The 5,467-nt window shown below is 39.0% G+C and overlaps 1 pseudogene; it reads left to right on the top strand.

Annotated features, from left to right (window-relative positions):
• The first annotated feature begins 4,735 nt into the window (after window positions 1-4,735).
• On the top strand, window positions 4,736-5,239 carry LOC133749033 (large ribosomal subunit protein uL23-like; annotated as a pseudogene).
• Window positions 5,240-5,467: the final 228 nt, after the last annotated feature.

The following is a 5,467-nucleotide window of genomic DNA, read 5'->3' as shown; positions in this document are numbered from 1 at the left end:
CTATAGTTGTGTGTTTTCAGGGCAGTCAATTAAATGGAATCAGAGATGAAGTATCCTTTTAAAGCTGGTTTCCCTCTCTCCAAATAATGCCTCTGAGAGCCATTCATATGGTTGCGTTCAGCAAGGTTCTATTCCTTCATAGTTCTGAGCAGTATCCCGTTGTGTGAAAGCTACCACAGTCTGCTTATTCATTCATCTGCTGAATTATTTCCAGATTTTGGCAATTATGGATAGACTACCTAGAAATACAGTCAATTCTTTGATAAACAGGTTTCATTTGTGAGAATAAAATTGCTGGGTTATGGTTATGTTGCAAGTTTATTCTTCAACTTACAAGATACTGCTAAACTAACTTTCTGACTTTGTCATTTAGCATTCCCACTAAATATTTTTCTTTGCTTACTCATATAAATTTTAGATTTAGGTTGGTTATATTAACAAAAACATCTAGTTACCTAGTTAATATAATAGCATTGTATTCTAGGCTCACTTTGGAGAAATTTGACTTACTTAATATGTTCAATTAAACTTACTTAATATGTTCAATTGAACAGTTCAATCCAAAGAGGAGAGTATGTCTCTCCCTTGTATTTAGGTTTTTCTTTGGCTTCATCTTTACTAGTTTCCAAGTGTGGATGCTTCAAAAGATTTTTATTAGATTTATATTTTTATATTTCACTTCTTATAGCTATTAAAATGATACTGAGTGTCAAATTTTAGACTCCAAATGTTGGATTTGAGTGTTTTGACCTTGTATACTGTGTCATTGCTAAATTCATTCATTTCTGAATGAGTTTGTTGTTTATTTTTAGATTCAGTGTTAGTCATGGATATCCAGAGAAACAAAACAAGTTGCATTTATTTTAAGGAATTGACTCATGAGACTGTGGAAGCAAGCAAGTCAAAACTTTGTAGGGCAGTCCAGCAAGATGAAAACTCTTGGGCAGGAGTTGGTGATGTAGGCTTGAGGCAGAATTTCTTCTTCTCCAGGGAAATCTTAGTTTTGCTTTTAAGGTCTTTCAGCTGCTTGGAGGAAGCCAATTTATATCATCAAGAATAATTTCCTGTATTTAAAGTCAACTGATTACAGGTATTAGACATGTATAACAAATATCTTCACTGAAAAAAATGTTTGAATGGGTCACTGAATACTAGATAGCTAAACTTACATATAAAACAAACATCCCAGACTTGGGAATATTTTCCAGCTAGAAAATCATATTATTTAATAATAGAAGACATATTCTTTCTTTTTCAATCTATATGTCTTTTCCTTTTTTAATTTTACAACCTGGAAAGAACATCTAGAATACTGTTAATTAAGAAAAGTGAGAATACATATCCTTGCCTTTTTCCTGATCCTACATAAAAAGCATTTAATCTTTCAACATTAAAATGATGTTAAGTATGCAGTTTTTTCAAATGGCTTTAATCAGATAAAAGACATATTCATCTTTTATTTCAAATATGTTGAGAATTTCCATCATGAGTGGATACTTAATTTTATTAAAAGCATTATTAATATAATCATGTCATGGATTATTGATTTTTGAAGGTATAATCAGCCTCACATTCCTCATATATATTCCATTTAGCTGTAGAGTTTTGATGTTTGTTCCTGCTTCTGTTTTGTGTGTATCACTAGTCTAAATTTGCCAACATTTTGTTGAGGATTTCTAGTTTTACTATTAAAATAATAATGGCTTCATTAAGAGGATTTGGGAAGTTGTCTTTGATTTTCTAGGCTATATTGTGTAGAACAAAGCCTGTTTCTTCTTTAAATGGTTTGTAGAATTCACTAGTATATATACATGGGCCTATAGATTTCTGTGCAAAGATTATTTAATTACATTTCTTCTATCTTAGAATAATTCAAGTGAAATATTTCAACTGAGTGAGAGTTCATAGTTTTCCAGTCTGAATGCATCACATTTAAATAACACAAACAGTTTGCTCATGGTATTGCTTTGTTATCTTTTTAATATCTATAGAGCTCATGGTGATATTTCCTTTTATTTCTCTTTTCAAAGCTTTATTTATTTATTTATTTATTTGCGGGTCCGTGCAGTAGCATAATAGGCCTAGCCTCTGCTTCTGGTGCCAGAGTGCCATAGGGCACCGATTTATGTCCCGGCTGCCCTTATTCCTATCTAGCTCTCTGCTATGGCATGGAAAGCAGTGGAGGATGGCTCAAGTGCTTGAGTCCCTTCACCTATGTGTGAGACCCAGAAAAAGCTCCTGGCTCCTGGCTTTGGGCTGGCTCAGCTCTGGGTGTTGAGGCCATTTGGGGAGTGAACCAGTGGATAGAAAACCTTTCTCCTTGTCTCTCCCTCTCTGTCCGTAACTCTGCTTCTCAAATAAATAAAATCTTTTAAAAAATACTTTAAATATTTATTTATTTGAAAGGAAGTTACAGAGAGGGAGACACACATACACACACACAGGGAGGGAGGGAGGGAAGGAGGGAGGAATAGAGATAGTGAGAGAGGGAGAGAGAGAGAGAGGGAGAGACCTTCAATTTTCTGGTTCACTCCCTATAAATGCACAATAATAGTTCTGTATCATGTAGAAACCTGGAGTCAGGAACTCCATTCTGGTCACATGAGTGACAGAGACCTAAACGTTTAAGCCATCTTCCACTGCCTTCCAAACTCATTAGCAGGAAACTGGATAGGAATCAGAGCAGCCAGGACTCCAAATGGCACTCTGCAATTGGTTGCTGGTGTTGTAAGCAGCAGCTCAACCTGCTGTCCCACAACACTGGCCTCTTCATTCCTTGTATTAGTAATTTCTATCTCTCTTCTCCTCTATCTCTTTCACTCTCTCTCTCTTTCTCTCTTTTTCTCTCTCTATATTCCTATAATGTGGGGTATATATATATATATATATATATATATATATATAATATATAATATATGGCAACCTTCTCACAGGCTCAGCTTTGGTTCCTTGTTTTTCCACTTTTTGTTTTGTTTTATTTTACACATTTTTTTGACAGGCAGAGTGGATAGTGAGAGAGAGAGACAGAGAGAAAGGTCATCCTTTTCCGTTGGTTCACTCCCCAAATGGCTGCTGTGGCCTGTGAGCTACAGCCGGCACACCATGCTGATCCGAAGCTAGGAGCCAGGTGCTTCTCCTGGTCTCCCATGCGGGTGCAGGCCCAAGGACCTGGGCCATCCTCCACTGCACTCCCGGGCCACAGCAGAGAAAAGGACAGGAAAAGGAGCAACTGGGACAGGATCCGGCGCCCCGACCGGGACTAGAACCCTGGGTGCTGGCGCCGCAGACGGAGGATTGGCTGTGGTTGTTGATAGAATTGGGTTTAGGAATATCATATTATTTGTTTTCTGTTTATTCATGAGCTGTCATCTATCAGTTCCTCTTTTGCTTTCTTTTGTGACTTTAAAGCATTTTTGCATTCCTTTTCATTAATCCATTTTGGTTTTGTACATAATATGTATGTTTCTTCTTATACTTTCTAAAATGAGTTTTTAAGTATTAAAAGTACATGTGCCCCAGCCACGGTTGTGACACAGCAGGTGAAGCCACTGCCTGTGACTCTGGCATCTCTTATTAGAGTCCTGGATGCATTGCTTTAAATTCAGCTTTCCTACTAATCCATCTGCAAAGGCAGCAGAAGATGACATGCCAGGTACTTGGGACCCTGCCAACCATGTGGGAAACAGGATGGAGTACCTGGCTGAAGGCTTTAGCCTGGTCAAGTTCTGGATGTTGTAGCCACTTTGAGAGTGAACCAATGAACGAAAGATCTCTCTCTCTCTCTCTCTCTCTCTCTCTCTCTGTGTGTGTGTGTGTGTGACTTTGCCTTTCAAATAAATAAATCTTAAAAATAAAGTACATGTGCTTAATATCTGCTTTCTAGTTTAACATGTAAGCTTGAAAATCATCACTCCAAATCTAGCAAGTGAAAAGCAGAACTAACTGAAAGAGCAGAAAATTTTTGAAGATTCATAAGAGAAGGGGATCACAGGACAAATGATTGCCCCTATAAATGAAGAGATAGGCTGGTGTGTAAAGAGGATCACCAGTAACCAAAAATAAGGTTCCATGTGAACCATTGCCAGAGTAGGAAATCCTGAACTCTAATTGATGAATTTCTGGAGGCTCAGTGTGAACAACTCTGAATGAATGAAAGTGAAAAACATCAAGAGAGAATTTCTAGTGATTAAGGGGCTCACAATCATTTTTGACTTTTTTTTTTACAGACTTGCTTATTTATTTGATATTCAGTTGTGGGGAAGATGGAGAGATAGGTAGAGAGAGAGAGAGAGAGAGAGAGAGAGAGAGAGAGAGTTTCCCAAATGCTAGTTTGCTCCCCAGATGGCCAGGGATGGGCCAGGCTGAAGCCAGGAGCCAGAAGCTTCATCTAGGTCTCCCATGTGGGTAGCAGGAGCCAAGTACTTGGGCCATCTACTGCTGCCATCCCCAGGACATTAGCAGAAAGCTGGATTGGAAGTAGAGCAGCCAGGAGAGCCAGCACCCATATGGGACACGGCTGTTTTGGGTGGAGACTTTACCATTTATGCCACAGTGCCAGCCCCCATTTCTAACTTTTTTTTTTAAACTTTTATTTAATGAATATAAATTTCCAAAGTACAGCTTATGGATTACAATGCCCCCCCCCCATAACTTCCCTCCTACCCACAACCCTCCCCTTTCCCACTCCCTCTCCCCTTCCATACACATCAAGATTCATTTTCACCTTTTCACCAAGATGGCGCTGAAGGCGAAGAAGGAAGCTCCTGCCCCTCCTAAAGTCGAAGCCAAAGCAAAGGCCTTAAAGGCCAAGAAGGCGGTGCTGAAAGGCGTCCACAGCCACAAGAAGAAGAAGATCCGCACATCCCCCACCTTCCAGAGGCCCTAGACACTACGCCTCCGACGGCAGCCCAAATACCCTCGGAAGAGCACCCCCAGGAGAAACAAGCTTGACCACTATGCCATCATCAAGTTCCCCTTGACCACGGAGTCTGCTATGAACAAGATAGAAGACAACAACACCCTGGTGTTCATTGTGGATGTCAAGGCCAACAAGCACCAGATCAAACAAGCTGTGAAGAAACTCTATGACATTGATGTGGCCAAAGTCAACACCCTGATCAGACCTGACGGAGAGAAGAAGGCCTATGTGCGGCTGGCTCCTGACTATGATGCTCTGGACGTTGCCAACAAAATTGGGATCATCTGAACTGAATCCAGCTGGCTAATTCTAAATATATGTTTTTCCACCATACAAAACAAACAAACAAAAAAGATTCATTTTCAATTCTCTTTATATACAGAATATCAATTTAGTATATATTAAGTAAAGATTTCAACAGTTTGCCATTTCTAACTTTTAACTCCAAAAATTCAACTAGTTTATTACAGTAAATATTTGTGGAAAATTTCCTCATGCTTCCCCAAGGACTGAGATAAAATAACTACTTTGGAGTACATCAGAAAATCA

This window comes from Lepus europaeus, chromosome 2 (genome assembly GCF_033115175.1).
Source record: "Lepus europaeus isolate LE1 chromosome 2, mLepTim1.pri, whole genome shotgun sequence".
NCBI lineage: Eukaryota > Metazoa > Chordata > Mammalia > Lagomorpha > Leporidae > Lepus > Lepus europaeus.
Note: the sequence above shows the minus strand (reverse complement) of the source record. Positions and strands in the feature narration are given on the sequence as shown.